Raw genomic sequence first — 17353 nt, 5'->3', positions numbered from 1 at the left:
GACAAACAGCTTCTTAAAAGTGGCAGTGGAAGCAGGAAGACAGTCGACTACTATCTTTAAAAAAATGAGTGAAAATAATAATCAACCTACAATGTGTACGCAGTAAAATTCTTTGAAGAATGTGAGCAAAATAAAGACCTTTTATACAAATGAAAATTGAAAGATAATACTACCGGTTTACCCTTACTAAAGGTACATATGTACCCTTACTAAAGGTACATTTGAAAAACAATGAAAGTTACACAAGAAGGAAAATCAAATAATAAAGGAAGAAATGTTACCTCAAAACACTGTAAATATGTGGGTAAACATATTTTGTATGAATCAACAATATCTGATTTATCAGTTTAAAATACTAGAAAATACTAAAATACTAGGCAACAATATTATATGACTTTGCGGGGACTTTCTTTTTTTATTTTTATTTTATTTATTTATTTATTTTTTAATTGAACTGGGTTTTAATTTTTTATTTTTTTATTTTTTATTATACTTTAAGTTTTAGGGTACATGTGCACATTGTGCAGGTTAGTTACATACGTATACATGTGCCATGCTGGTGTGCTGCACCCACTAACTCGTCATCTAGCATTAGGTATATCTCCCAATGCTATCCCTCCCCCCTCCCAGGGGGACTTTCTGTCTATGTGTTCTGAGATACGTGTATTGTTTGAGAAGAAAGTAAGATTATTTAACTTCAGTTTTCTTAAACTAATGTGAAAATTTGTATTTGACAGCAATAAAAGAGTAAAAATAGAGTGTATATCTTCCAAGCTAGTAAAGGTAAAAAAATGAAGTGAAGAAGAAAAAAGTTTACTTGATTAAAAAAGAAATGAAGGAAGGAGGAAAGGCAGGAAGGAAAAAAAGACAGAAGGGAGGAAGGGAGAAAAGGAGGGAAAAGGGAGGAAGAAAGGAGAGAAAAATAAAACCTACAACAATATTGACAAATAGTAAACAAAAAACTAAAAAGCAGAAATAGATGTACATTTTATCAATAGATAATTTGTGTACCAAACTCTACAGTTAAAAATGAGATTTTTAAAATCAGACTTTATGTCTAAAAATTGCTTAGAAGGCCATTATTTAGACGTGTTTTAAATAAGATGACTTGGAAAGTTTTGAAAGAAAAAAATCTTAAAAAGTTATGTCTGACAAAACACAAACGAAACAAGAAAGAAATTGGTATGTCTATGTCGTTATTACAAAACAAGCCTTAAACCATGTAGGTTGCTGCAACAGAAAGAAGTACAGCCTGTTGAAAGGGAAAAGGGAGGAGCTCCTTATTCTTCCTGGAAAGGTCAGGAAAGCATTGAAATAAGTTTGAGAGGAAAAAAGAAAATAAACATTTACCTAATGATTTTCGAGCAGCTGCTAAATCCTAACCTGAACCTAGATTTATTTATATTCTCTCCATTTAATCCTCATGACAACTCTACGATATTAATTATTAGCTGCAGGTTAAGCAAGTTTTCTAAAGGCTTATGTGTGGTTGTGCAGAAAATTAAATACAATTCCATTGAACGAGAAAACTCCCCACATGAAAACTCAGAGCCTTAAGGATTTGTGTGTAGGGTTGACAGATAAAATGCAGGATAACCAGTTAAATTTGAAATTCAGGCAAACAACAAATGATTATTTTGTATAAATACCCCATGCAATATTTGGAACATAGTTGTACTAAAAAAATATTTACCATTAATCTGAAATTCAAATTTTACTGGGAGTCCCGTGTTTTCATTTTCTAAATCTGGCAAGTCTGCATAGGAAGTGAAATAGAACAGAAGACAGAACTGAGCTGAGATCTAGTGGTGCTTCTCAAAGGCCTTTCCTTGGGTCATGAAGCAAGTCTCCCTCCATTCCTCTCCCAACAACCCACTCAAACATTAAAGTGAGAAATACATGGATGACCATTTTTCTATTATGATTTATATTTCCTATTATTAATAGTTATTACTATTTTCATAAATGATGTACAATGAGGTACTGGAGAAAGAAAGAGACTTAGGAAAAATAATCATACATTTTCTTCTATATTCCATTTGAAGCACTTGGAAGACTTTTCTTTGCCAAATCACGACAAATCATAAGATATATTGTCCCCAAGTTTGCAAATGGAACTACTAGGAGTATGTTCACTATAATAATGTCCTACCACAATGACATAGTTCCATGTACAATGGGGTATATGATCACTTTTCAGCATAAGCTAAGGATGCAAATCCTGTCTAGACTGGAAGAATAAAGCATCCACGCTCAGGTTAATCAGACACAATTTCCTGGGGCAGGTGAGTTTACTAGGCTGGTGGTAGGAGAAAAATATAGGTTGGACTCTTCTAAAAGAGAATACTGTTTAGTGGCGATATTAAAGATTTGAAGATCTGGCTTCAAATTTCATCTTACATATATAATATACTTGTGATAATGTTGGGATATCTTCCATATTTATCCATAGAAATATGTAGGAGCTGGGTATATGGTATAAATGAATGTATACATTGTATGACTAGGAGGTTGTTTTAATTAATTTGCATGAAAAATATTATTTGTATGTTATTTGACTATAAACATAAAATCATAACAATGTACTGTACCAGTTACCTATATATGTTTGTATTTGTTTTCCACATTTACAGAATAGGAGACTCTAGTTGAAAATTCCTTTTGCCTGAGATCAGTGGCATAGCATGTGGTAGAGGAGGTTCACAGTGAATCTCTCTCATGATATGCCTTACCTCATCTTTCTACCATCAAGCTACAGTGGAGACAATCTGACATGGTGGCGGTAGATAATCTTGGTTTTCAGGTGGGGTTATTATGCTATGCTTTGCCGAAAGAAGATCTATAAAAAGGAAATTAGCATGCTGAGGCTCAATATGCAATGCCCTTCAACACTATGGTACCGAATTGTGATTTCCACATTTAGCCTCTAATCCTAATTTTTCAAAAAAGTAAAATGTAACAAAATACACTCTGCACTAAATTCAATCTGATCACATCATTTTAGTTTGATGATTCAGAAGATGATCCAAGATCTTCTTTTGGCCCAGAACATCAATTGAATAATTTGTAAAAACTGAGGGATAAGGTATAGTGGAAAAAGTGTGAGTTTCAGCACCAGCTCTACCACAATATCTGGATGACTGAGGACAAATTGTTCACCCTCTCCAAGCTTCAGTTTAGCAAACAAGAGTTATCATTTAAGGAATAATAAAAGGAAGGGCCAAACATGGTGCCTGATAGACTGAAGGACAGAAAAGCTATTCAATAACCACTTTGGCCTCACAAGATCCAGTTGTCAGTATACAGATGGAAAAAGCAAATGGTATGAGGCACCATGCTGATTCTCTGTCGTGTTTGGAAATAAGCGTTTTTAAAAATAAGTAAATAAACCCCTGAAAAAACAAAACCTCACAACATTTATATTTACTCATATTTATATTTATTACACATATTTACTTATTCAAAGCAACTTTAAATGTGTTCAATACATTTTTAAAAATCCAAGTTCATTTGGGATCTTGTTTACTTATCATCTAGATAAAAAGTTTGCAAACTATAGCCAAAGGGCCCAATCCCACCTGCCACCTGATTTTATAAATAAAGTTTTACTGGAGCATAACTACACCTATTTGTTTTGTTTTGTTTTGTTTTTGTTTTGTTTTGTTTTTTGAGACGGAGTCTCGCTCTGTTGCCCAGGCTGGAGTGCAGTGGCACAATCTCAGCTCACTGCAAGCTCCGCCTCTTGGGTTCACACCATTCTCCTGCCTCAGCCTCCCGAGTAGCTGGGACTACAGGCGCCCGCCACCACGCCCGGCTAATTTTTTGTATTTTTAGTAGAAATGGGGTTTCACCGTGTTAGCCAGGATGGTCTTGATCTCCTGACCTCGTGATCCACCCGCCTCGGCCTCCCAAAGTGCTGGGATTACAGGTGTGAGCCATCGTGCCTGGCCCACCTATTTGTTTACATATGATCTATGGCCACTCTTTCACTACATTGTCAGTTGGGTAGTCCTACTAGAAACTTTATGGCCCACAGAACCACAGATATTTACTGTCTGATTCTTCATAGAAAAAAAAAATTGCCAATCTGTGATTCTGGATCAAAGTATGTTTTCTATTATAAGTAAAGTCAAAGCCAGGCCATTTCAACAGACAGGCAGGAATTCATTCGCATGCGCTAATGGTGCCCAAAGCACAGCTCAATAAGGTGACAGCACACCAGACAGGGAGTTTCAGTGGTTAAAAGTCAGCTAGATCTGGCTTCACATCCCACCTTATGTAGATAAGATACTTGTGAGATTCTCAGAAGGATCAAAGTTTATCTTGACGTAGGATACAGAAACTGCTCAACAAATATTCAGTGTCTCAACACTTCTTCACCTTTCACAATTCAAATATATATCAGCTTTGCTCCTACATGTTCTTTTATTTCAGATGTGAGAAATTAAAAAAAGAGAGCAGCTCAAGTAAGATCACTCTAAGGCCATGACAAAGTGGTACAAAACAAGTCTATTGCACAATTTTGTCTAAGCACAGACAAAAACAAGGTCATTGGGCAACCCATAAAATACCAAATACCCCCTTTTCTGGTTGAAATTAGTGACTGACATTTCTTTACCTAATCATAAAGTTGTCCCTGCTTTCTGACAGCATCCAATACATAGCAAATCCCCAGTTACCCAACCAAAACCCAAATCCTTCCACAGACTGTTTCTAATACTCTCTTACTAAGTTGCCTCAAGATTCCCCATGGCGTGTTTTCCCTCCCCACAATGAGTCATAAGCCCTACACACAGGTTCTCGTGGCCTTTGGCTGAAAGTCGTTGACTGATGGAATAGTGAGACAGGATAGTTTGTTTTTATTTATAGATGTTATAAAAACTAAAAACTGTACCATGGTGGTAGGAGGGAAGAAGGGTAATAATTTTGAATAATGCTCTGTCCTAGGCATTTTTCACACATTATTACTTTTGATCCTCACAATTTTCATTTGAGTTAGATATCACTCTCTTCCTTTTACTTACATGAGAAGCTGAGGCTTGATGAAGCTGAGCAAGGCCATGCATCTGGAATATGGCAGGTGTGCTTGTTTCTTTAAAGTACTCAATAGCAGAGAGAACCATCACGGTTTTTATAAAGAAAGTCTAGGCAATAAGGAATAAACTTACTAGCCTATATTTCACCCTGTGGCATAAGCCTCCTGTATGTATCCCATGCTGCCAGGCACGGGGGCCAGGATGCACAGGGTGTCTCTGAATATCTTAGAAACTTCTCTATTCCTCCTTCTCTTAAACTTAAGCCCTCAGAGCGGCTGTTAGTTATGTCCTTGGTATTGGCACTTACTATACAAGATTAGGATACAAGATGAGAGATAACCAGGCTCCTAACCACTAGCCTTCATAATCACCTAAAGAGATTAATCAAATCCCTGGTGCCCAGAGCCTCTTCTCAGACCACTGGATTAGAATTTGTGGAGAGACTGGTGCTGATAAGTGGTTCAGGTGATTCTGAAACAAACCCACTTTGAGAATCACTGCCTTAATGTGCCTGAGTGTCAATTTTCTTGTTGTTTATCCAAATGCCATTTGTACATTGAGACTCAGTGAAGAGTCAACCTTCTGATCTCGCCACCTTCACTGATCTCCCTCCTTCCTAAACCACCACAGCGTTCAGGGTCCACATCCGTAACTCATGCCTGAGCATGGAGGCTGCTGAGACACACTTAGAGCTTGAAGTCAAAATTCACTCTCCTGACTGGCTAGGTGACCTTGAGCCTTGATTTTTCCATTTGCATTATAAGGCTTTAAAGTTTTTAAAATAAACTTTAATTGTATTAGGACATATTCTAGAAAACTAGCTACAAAACTAGCTACCCACTCAGTCATTTGGTTAATGATATTTACTCAATGTTCTTTTTCCATTTATGCTAACAAAGATTATCTAATCACTCTGTTTTTCTGCAAATGTCTCCGAATTGGCCTGTTTTAGATCTGTTCCTGTGAAGAAAATTTGACGCTTAACTTGTAATTTCTCGTAATTAAGTATCTGGGAAAAAAACAGTAAAATAAGAATTATTACTTCTACCTCCTCCTTATAAATCATAAAGCATTTTACAAGTATAGATTTTCAGAAAGTCTTCTGATCTTGGCATTAGTTTTACATATATAAATTGTGTCCTTCTAACTAATTATAGTCTCCTGGAATGCATGGGTTATAAAAATATCTTTGAATCTCTCTGTCTCTCTCACTCTCTATCTATCTATAGTATTATAAAGATAAATTAGGTAAAATCATTTCTATTTTACTATTAAAATTTTTTCCAGAAAACTCAACTAAGAAAACCTATATATGTTTGTGTCAAATTTACTGCATCTGAAATGAGTATGAAGGGTGACTGGGGAGAGGAGAGAGAGAGTAGGCATCAAATTAATGTGACAATTGTTTAACTTTTTAAAACATTATTGCATCTCATGCCAAAATTTTAAGCAAGGCCATCACATAGCATAAAGACTGGATCCTGTTCTACAAGGAGATTACAACCAAATAATAAGATTAAACCTAAACTAAAATTATCTTTGTAAGGCAGCATAGATGTGCTATATGAGTGCCATTATACTAGATGACACAGAGAAATGAGAACAATTCCATACATGCACATCAGTGGTCCTTGTGCTGGGTTGAATAACAAGTCGCGCTGAGGAAAATGAGGTGGTTGAATGCCAGGCATAGAGCATAACATTCCAAAGAAGGGAATTGACAATATATGTTTGCAGGAGCAACAGGTGGAGGACAGTGGGCGGTAATGCAAGAAAAACACATAGCAAGGTATTCTTAGACAAGATTCCAATATGGATGCTCCTCAATTTTCAAAGGGGTTTTGTCTCTAAAAACTCATCGTAAGTTGAAAATACCATTAAGTTGAAAGTGTATTTAACATACCTCACCTACCAAACATCATAGCTTAGCCTCAACTACTTTAAATATGCTTAGAACACATCCATTAACCTACAGTTGGGCAAAATCATCTAACACAAAGCTATTTTATAATAACGTTATTATAAATGATTTTTAAGCAAAAGTCAAGATTCAGAGTCTGTTTTCTACTGAGTGAGTATTGCTTTCACACTATTATAAAGTTGCAAACTTATAAGTCAACCATTGTTTATATGGGGAATTGTCTGTACTTCCAAACCAGAGGTGGCTGGAGGTCAAGGTATATGGGTAACTTATTTTTTCATGTGATTCCAAGAACAGATGCAAGAATTTATCTTTAAGCAAAAGAACAAATATTATGTAATTTCATTTATACAAGGGACCTAAAATTGTCAAATTTATAGAGACTGAAAGTAGAATAGAGATAATCAGGGGATAACCTCCACCGCCACACAGTGACAACATGACATGTTGGCTTGTCAACATACATTTTTAAATTCAAACACTACATAAGTGTTTAAAGAGAAAGTATAGCTGAGTGACAGAAAGATAGCTGACTAGAAGCCCCTAGCACATGTCCTCACCACAAAGACAGACAAAACAATGAATAAATAACTACATTTTAATAAAAAAGGCTAAAGCAGAGTGGCGGAGTTCCTTAAAGAAGTAATAGAAACCTGAGTGAACACGGAAACTTAGGATACCCACATAGAGAACGGAAGGAAACACAAGGACTTCTACATCCCATCCCCCAGCCAGGATCAGCTGGGAGCCAGGAGGAATTTCTCCCATTGTCAGAAAGGTGAGCAAGAGAACCCTAGCCAACATCATCCACACTTTGGACATCTACAGACCTTGCCAGTGGGTCTCTACAGTCCTCACAGGCATTAAGTCGAGCTGAGGGAGCTGCCTGGAGTCCACACAGCTGTGCTCTTAGCAGAGAAGGAGTGGACACAGTGCCCCACCCCCAGTGGCCTGCATGGCTACTGTGTTATGCCATTTTGGAACTGGAACTATGTTGGAGTGTGTCTTGCTCCAGGGGCATGGAGCTATGGGTGCCTCTTCATCCCTGAAGTTAAGCTGCCACAGAACCACCCCCATTCTGTGGCCTGAAATCCCCAAGTTGAGCTGTGAGCAGCTGTTACACCCTTCCCTGGAGACCAAGCGGCAGTGGAACCACTCTACCTGCTCCTCCATCTGCCCCCTTGCCTGGAGCTAAAGCTGAAGCTGTGCAATCCCTCCTAGGGAAACCTTGCTTTGGCAGAACAGCTCCATATACATCTCCCAGTCATGGCTGTGCCCTGCCTTCAGGGCCCTAAGCTGAGGCTGCACACTGCCTGCTGGGAAAATGGTGCCTTAGTGGAATTCCTTTATCTACCCTTCCCAGTCACTGAGGTCTAGCCTTAGGATAGAGCTGTAGTTTGGATATTTGACCCTCCAAGCCTAATGTTGAAATTTGATCCACAATGTTGGAATCCAGGCCAAACAGGAGGTGCTAAGGTCATGGAGGTGGATCCCTCATGAATGGCTTGGTGCTCTCCTCATGGTAATAAGTGAATTCTTGCTCTATTAATTCCCATGAGAATTTCCCTGAGAGATGGTTGTTAAAAAGAGCCTGGCACTTTCCCCATCTCTCTTGCTTCCTCTCTTGCCATGTGATCTGCACACCTGCCATGTTTCTTGTACAGGCTGCAGAGCCATGAGCTAAATAAACCAATCTTCTTTATAAACTACCCAGCCTCAATATTCCTTCATTGCAACACAAATGGACTAAGACAGGGTCTGACCTGCAGCTGCACGCTCCCTGCTAGGAAAACAGTTCTTCAGCAGAACAGCTCCATCTACCTCTCCAGTTGTTGCTGCGCCCTGCCCCTTGGGGCCTGAGCTCAAGTTGCACAACCTTTCCTGGGGAAATGGTGCCTTGGTGGAGTTGCTTCATCTACTTCTCCCAGTTGCTGCTGCACCCTGCCCTGAGGGGCCTAAGCCAAGGCTGTGCATTGCCTCCCAAGTAAACAGTGCCCCGGCAGAGCTGCTCCAAAAGCCCCTCCCACTCGCTGCTGCAACTGTCCCACAGGACCAATACTGAAGTTGCACACTGCTTCTCATCCCTTCCAGTTACTACTGTGCCCTGACACAGGTTTCAGAGCTGAAGCTATGCCTGATATCCCAGGGAAACAGTTCCTTGGCTGCCCAAAGCAGTCATACCTCACCAAAGTCTAAGTTGAAGCAACAACCTGCCTCCCAGGAAATTGTGCCTTGACTGTCTGAAGTGGTCATACCCTGCAGCACCTAAGCCGAAACAGTGCCCTATATCCCAAGGAAATGGTGCCCGGGTCATCCAGACTAGTCATGCCTTCCAGGACTGGCTGAAGTGGCTCATTGCCCCTTGGGAACTCTGTCTTTACAGACTTCAAGCTAAGAAGCTGCACATCTAAGGCTGAACTGACATGACACCCTACATCCAAGGGAAACAGCAGTGGCTGAGCTGAGACACCCCACATTTACAGGCAAAACAACTCTAGTATTCTGCTTCCCTGGAGTTGGACTAGCCCCCTAGAGTCTGAACTACTGAGATACCCCTCTTCCGAGGGAGTAGAGTCATTGTTGTGCTGCTTCATGCTCCCCCAGGGCCCCAACAGCTGTGCCCCACCATTCTGGGGTACTTGCTGCCACTGTACCTGCTCTCACAGAGTCTGGGATGCTGCTAAGCCCCACCATCCCAGGGTCTAGACTCACGACTACAAGGTGCTTCATCCCCTTTGTCCCAAGTTGCCACTGAGGCCTATTGGTTCAGTTTACAGAAATACAGCCGTATGTGACTCCTCAAGCCCATATAACCAAGACAATCCTAAGCAAAAAGTACAAAGGTGGAGGCATCATGCTACCTGACTTCAAACTATACTACAAGGCTACAGTAACCAAAACAGCATGATACTGGTACCAAAACAGACATATAGACCAATGGAACAGAACAGAGGCCTCAGAAATAATGCCGCATATCTACAACCATCTGATCTTTGACAAACCTAACAAAAACAAGCAATGAGGAAAGGATTCCCTATTTAATAAGTGGTGTTGGGAAAACTGGCTAGCCATATGCAGAAAACTGAAACTGGACCCCTTCCTTACACCTTATACAAAAATTAACTCAAGATGGATTAAAGACTTAAATATAAAGCCTAAAACCATAAAAACCCTAGAAGAAAACCTAGGCAATACTATTCAGGACATAGGCATGGGCAAAGGCTTCATGACTAAAACACCAAAAGCAATGGCAACAAAAACCAAAATTGACAAATAGGATCTAATTAAACTAAAGAGCTTCTGCACAGCAAAAAAAAAAAAAAAAAAAACAACTATCATCAGAGTGAAAAGACAACCTTCAGAATGGGAGAAAATTTTTGCAATCTATCCATCTGACAAAGGGCTTATATCCAGAATTTACAAGGAACTCAAACAAATTTACAAGAAAAAACAAACAACCCCATCAAAAAGTGGGCAAAGGATATGAACAAAGACTTCTCAAAAGAAGACATTTATGTGGCCATCAAACATATGAAAAAAAGCTCATCATCACTGGTCATTAGAGAAATGCAAATCAAAACCACAATGAGATACCATCCCACGCCAGTTAGAATAGTATCATTAAAAAGCCAGGAAACAACAGATGCTGGAGAGGATATGGAGAAATAGGTATGCTTTTACACTGTTGGTAGGAGTGTAAATTATTTCAACCATTGTGGAAGACAGGTGTGGTGATTCCTCAAGGATCTAGAACCAGAAATGCCATTTGACCCAGCAATCTCATTACTGGGTATATACCCAAAGGATTATAAATCATTCTACTATAAAGACACATGTACATGTATGTTTATTGCTGCACTATTCACAATAGCAAAGACTTGGATCCAACCCTAATGCCCATAAATGACAGACTGGATAAAGAAAATGTGGCACATATACACCATGGAATACTATGCAGCCATAAAAAAGGATGCGTTCATGTTTTTTGCAGGGATATGGATGAAGCTGGAAACCATCATTCTCAGCAAACTAACAGAGGAACAGAAAACCAAACACTGCATGTTCTCACTCATAAGTGGGAGTTGAACAATGAGAACACATGGACACAGGGAGGGGAACATCACACACTGGGGGCTGTTGGGGGATGGGGAGCTAGGGGAGGGATAGCGTTAGGAGAAATACCTAATATAGATAACAGGTCGATGGGTGCAGCAAACCACCATGGCACATGTATATCTATGTAACAAACTTGCATGTTCTGCACATGTATCACAGAACTTAAAGTGTAATAAAAAAAAGAAAGAAAAACAGCATGCAATTCAGCCCACAAAAAAAAAAAAGAAGTCAAAGACAGCGAGAATTCTTAAAACAGCAATAAAAAGTATAAAGTCACTCTAAAGGAATCCCCGTTAGATTAACAACACATTTCTTAAGAGAAATCTAACAGGCCAGGAGAGAATGGGATGACATATTCAAAGTGTTAAAGGGGGGGAAAAAAACTCCCCTCAAGACTACACCCAGAAAAGCTATCTTTCAGAAATGGAGATAAAAACATCTTTCCCAGACAAACAAAACTAAGGGAATTTACTACCACTCACCAGCCTTACCAAAAAATGCTCAAGGGAGTCCTACATCTAAAGCAAAACGACAATCATCACGAAAACATGCAAAAGCATAAAACTAACTTGTACAGCAGATACACAAAGGAGAAACAGAAAATAATCAAACTTTATACTACAGAAAATCATCAAACCACAATACTAAACAATAAGAAAGGAAAAAAGAACAAAGAACATACAAAACTACAATAAAACAATTAACAAAATAACAGGAGTAAGTCTTCACCTATAAATAATAACCTTGAATGTAAATGGATTAAATTCTCCACTTAAAAGATATAGACTGACTTGAACCCGGGAGGCAGAGGTTGCAGTGAGCCAAGATGGTGCCACTGCACTCCAACCTGGGCAGCAGAGCGAGACTCTGTCTCAAAAAAAAAAAAAAAAAAAAAAAAAAAAAAAAAAAAAAAAAAAAAAAGATATAGACTGGGTAACTAGGTTAAAAAAAAAAAAAAAGGACCCAACTATATGCTGTTCACAATAAACTTACTTCACCTGTAATAATACAGATAGACTAGAAGTGAAGAGATGAAAAAAGATATTCCATGTAAACAGAAACCAAACGTGAGCAGGAGTAACTATACTTATACAGATAAAAGAGATTTTAATCAAAATTCTAAAAAGATACAAAGAAGGTCATCATACAATGATAAAAAGGATCAATTCAGAAAGAGAACACACCAATTGCAAATATATATGACCCAACACCAGAGCACATAGATACATAAAACAAATGTAATTGAATCTAAAGGGAGAGATAGACTACAATACAGTAACACAGGAGACTTCAACACTTTGTTCTCAGCATGGCCAAATGATATAGAGAGAAAATAAACAAAGAAATATTGGATTTAAGCTGCACTTTGGATGAAATATACCTAACTGATATTTACAGAACATTTCATCTAGCAGCTGCAGAATACACCTTTTTTTTTTCATCAACACATGAAACATTCTTCAGGATAGGTTACATGTTAGGCCACAAAACAATCCTCAACACATTTAAAAGAATTGAAATAATATCAAATATCTTTTCGTACCACGATGAAATAATCTAGAAATAAATAACAAGAGTGTATTAAGTTGCTCTTGTATTGCTATAAAAAATACCTGAGACTGGGTAATTTATAAGAAAAGAGGTTTATTTGGCTCATGGCTCTGCAGGCTCTACAGTAAGCATAGTGCCAGTATCTGCTTCTGGGGAGACCTCAGGAAGATTTTACTCACTGTGGAAGGCGAAGCAGGAGTAGGCACGTCGCACTGTGAAAGGGGAAAGGACAGGGGAAGTGCTACACACTTAAATGAATGGATCTTGCGAAAACCCTCTCGCTATCAGGAGGACAGCACCAAGCCGTGAGGGATCTGCTCCCACGACCCAAACACCTCCCACCAGGTCTCATCTCTAACGCCGGGAATTACATCTTAACATGAGATTCGGAGGGGACATCCAAAGTATATTACAAGAGAAACGTTCAAAACTGTAAAAATGCATGGAAATTAAAAACAAAAACAAAAACAAACAAACAAAAAAACATGCTCCTGAATGACCAATTGGTCATGAAGAAATTAAGAAGGATATCTTAAAATTTCTTGAAATAAATGAAAATAGAAACCTAAAATTCCAAAATTTATGGAGCACAGCAAAAGCAGTATTAAGAGAGATGTTTGTAACAATAAATGCCTACATCGAAAAAGTAGAAAGATTTCAAATAAACAATGTAACAATGTATCTCTAGGGACTAGAAAAACAAAAAAAAAACAAACCCCAAATTAGAAGAAGGAAAGAAATAATAACGATCGGAGCAGAAATAAATGAAATTGAAACTGAAAAAAAGTAACAAGAGAAATGAAACAAAAACTTAACTGTTTGAAAATATAAACGAAATTGACAAATGATTATCTAAACTAACCAAGAATAAAAGAGAAAATACCCAAATAAATAAAATCAGAAATGAAAAGAGACTGTACAATTAATAGCACAGAAATTTAAAAAAAAAAAAAAAGGATCACTGAAGACTACCATGAACAACTGTACACCAACAAGTTGGAAAACCTGGCAAAAATGGATAAATTCATGGACACATACACCCTACCAAGACTGACTCAAGAAGAAACAAAAACTCTGAATAGACCAATTATTAATAATAAAACTGAATCCATAATTTTAAAAAAGTCTCCCATCAAAGAAAAGCCCAAGACCTCATGATTTTGCTGCTGAACCCTACCAAACATTTAGAAAATAACTAATACTATTTCTTTTCAAACTCCTCCAGAAAATTGAAGAGAAGGAAATTCTTTTAAGCTCATTCTACAAGGCCAGCATTAACCTGATTCCAAAACCAGACAAGGATACAACCAAAAAAGAAAATTATAGGCCTATATCCCTGATGAGCACAGATGCAAAAATCCTCAACAAAATACTAGTAAATGGAATCTGGCAGCACATTAAAAAGATTATTCACCATGACCAAAAGGGATTTATCCTAAGGATAGAAGGATAGTTTGACATATGCAAATCGACAAATCTGATATATCACATCAATAGAATGAAAGACAAAAGCCATGTAATCATCTCAATAGATTCAGAAAAAGCATTTGATAAATTTCATCATAGCTTCATAAGATTACCAGGGGCCTGAGAGAAGGAAAGAATGGGGAGTAACTGTTTAATGAGTAAAGAGTTTTAGTCTGGGATGACGAAAAACTTCTGGAAATGAGTTGTAGTCCTGGTTGCACAACAAACTGAATGTATTTAAGCCACTAAGCTATCTAGTAAAATATTTAAAATGGTAAATTTTACATACTTTACCATAATAATAATTTTTAAAAGAAAGGGGAAAAGAATTGTCTTTATGGCAGACTCTCTCTTTAGTCAAGAAAGGAAAATTTTGATAAGCCCTTTAGTGGTGTTAATGGAAGGTAAGTGCTACTGGTAGTTTCAGAGATGCTTCCGACCTCCATGGACCACATTTCTGTTCAATGGGCCTTCCTCTTGTCAGATGACTATGACATGAACTTGTTTTTCACATCCCTAGCTGGGGCTTAACCTGTGCGGAGAAGAACCTGAAATTGTGGAAGTGAAGGCAAGGAGGAGAGAGGACTTCTGGCCAGGAAGGATGAGTGGGTCTCAGTAGCATGGCCTCAGGCCAGGGCTAAAATGAATGATGGACACCTCCAGGAAGGGAAGTGCTGATACCTCTGGAAGGCATTCTCTAACTGTGAGTTTTATATCTCTTTTTACTACATTGTAATTTTATTTATTTATTTATTTATTTTCTCAGATGGAGTTTTGCTCTTGTTGCCCAGGTTGAAGTGCAATGGTGCAATCTTGGCTCACTGCAACCTCTGCCTCCTGGGTTTAAGTGATTCTCCTGCCTCAGCCTCCTGAGTAGCTGGGATTACAGGCGTGTACCACCATGCCCCAGCCAATTTTTGTATTTTTAGTAGAGATAGGGGTTCACCATATTGGCCAGGCTGGTCTTGAACTCCTGACCTCAGGTGATCCACCCACCTCCCAAAGTGCTGGGATCACAGGCGTGAGCCACCGCGCCCGGCCTACTACACAGTAGTTTTTAAAAGTTGACACGAAGCATTCAATATAGTTCATGGGCCAGCAAAGTACATCCCATGGGCTGGCCACTCGTTTTTGTAAATACAGTTTTTATCTGATCACAGCCAAGCTCATTTATTTATGCATTGTCTGTGGTTGCATTCACATTGCAATTGTAAGTTGTATCGTTGCAACAGAGATTGTTTGGCTCACAAAATCTAAAATATTTATGATCTGGTCCTTTAAGAAAAAGTTTGTCCCAAAAATAGCTTTGTCATAGATTTAAGTTTACTTGTGTTTGAGAGGGAATGGAAGGGGTCTTGACCACGTTTTGGAGTAAAGCCTTCCAGGGAAGTGCAGAAGTCATCTGAAAATGGAGCTCGGGACAGCAGTCGAAGCGAGAGGAGTGTGTGCTACCAGTCTTGAACTTGTAGAACATGCAAGCACTGCCCAGGGAGTCTCAGAAATCCTCAGAGAGGGGACTAAGCTTCCTGCCACACCCAAGTGAGACCTTGGATCATAAGACATATTTGAGCTCCCATTCATGAAGCATGTGGTCTTTGGATTATATTTGGGACTTATCTCAATCCTTAAGGAGATCCGGGAATATGTCCTCGGTAGAACTGCTAAATGTGTGAAGAAAATGGTGCTATTTAATATAGAGTGATACTGCACAGGCTCACTGTATAATTGTATCCCAAAGCAAATAGTATATTGCTATTTCCTAACAGCTTCTGAGATGAGGGGATGACAAGAGTAGAGGTGAGAGGCACTTTTTTGAATAAGGATGTCTCAGGCATGACACCAACTATATACAAAGCTACTCAGGTTTTTCATTACCGTTTCTTAACATTTTAAATCTTAAATTTCCCTAAGAAGTGAATGAATCATATACTAGCTATTATAGATTGGATTTCCTTTAGTGGAATTGTTCCTGGAGTGAGAACAGAGCTACAATTTGATTGATCACAAGTTATTCCCCTGCCCTGGGTAGCTGTGGGAAATTCCCAGGAAACAGTGCTCCGACTGACATCATCAATTGGGCAGGCAGTGGAGCTCAGTCTGAACTTCTTTATCAGGGAGCAGAGTGGTGCCCTAGATTCTGCCAGACTTGACTTTTGGATTTCCCAGAAAAGCTACCATTTATGCATGATGTTCCAGCTGATACTATCTTCTACCCAGTCTCAGGACACGAGGGGCTCGGATGCTGATGGCAATGCTTTTCATTAACAAAATTTCACTCTCCACTCACGCCATCCCAGAGAGTAGGTTACTAGCAACCTTGTAAAAAGTATTTCTCTCTCCTATGTTAATTAAATTCCACAAATTTCACTCTTTTTAAAAAGTGACTTAATCATCAGGAACTGCAATATTGAGTTGGCCAATTATTTTGAAATCACAGTTACATCCAAATTTGAAAAGAGAAGCCATCTTTGGACTTAGCAACTACTGCTTTTAGACCATCTGGAGTTCCAAGCCTTCACTATCTATGGTACATAATCTCCATGATAATACCTTCATCATTTCATTCACTTATTCACTCATAAAACCATTCCAAAGATGCTGGGTACTTATTATGGGTCAAACCCTGTTCTAAAATATAAAGGTAGCAAAGGCATAGTTCCTGCCCTTAAGGAAATTATGTTTTTAGGAAACAGACTATGCTTAGATTAAGTTTGATTATGACTGTCACGAATAATAACATTGTCATTCAAAATAAGATGGGACAATAACATAATTTGGAAAATACTTTGGTATAACGTATGAACTAGCTTTGAAAACACTTTGCAAAGCAATGTCTCAGAAATCTTTGACCAATTGAAAATTGTTTTCAATGTTATTACTTTGAAAGACAGCACAGACTTGCACATATTCTAACTTCTTTAAAATATTTTTAGTCTGAGTCTGAGTCAGGAAGACTGCTTGAGCCCAGGGATTTGAGACCAGCCTTGGCAACATAGTGAGACCCCCTCTCTAAAGAAAAAAAAAAAAAAAAAAAAAGGCAGGCAGGGTGGCTCACACCTGCAGTCCCAGCTATTCGGAAGGCTGAAGTGAGAGGACCACTTGATTCCAGGAGGTGAAGGCTTCAGTGAGCTGTGATTGTGCCACTACACTCTTGCCTTGGAGACAGAGCGAGGCCCTGTCCCAAAAATATATTTTTTAACATATTATTTAACAATATATTTAACACATTATTTTAGTCACAACATGCTACGTCTCTTATAGT

General features: G+C 38.5%; 2 protein-coding genes across 6 annotated transcripts in view; both read right to left on the bottom strand.

Annotated features, from left to right (window-relative positions):
- NME8 (NME/NM23 family member 8) overlaps positions 1–17353 on the bottom strand; it is a 406785-nt gene that overhangs the window by 195908 nt on the left and 193524 nt on the right. The window lies entirely within an intron of this gene.
- The window catches only part of LOC100968685 (probable G-protein coupled receptor 141), a 70955-nt gene that overhangs the window by 40602 nt on the left and 13000 nt on the right, over positions 1–17353 (bottom strand). The window lies entirely within an intron of this gene.

The sequence above is a fragment of the Pan paniscus genome, chromosome 6, assembly GCF_029289425.2.
Source record: "Pan paniscus chromosome 6, NHGRI_mPanPan1-v2.0_pri, whole genome shotgun sequence".
Classification (NCBI taxonomy): domain Eukaryota; kingdom Metazoa; phylum Chordata; class Mammalia; order Primates; family Hominidae; genus Pan; species Pan paniscus.
The sequence above is the reverse complement of the archived record's forward strand: the minus strand, read 5'-3'. Positions and strand labels throughout refer to the sequence as shown.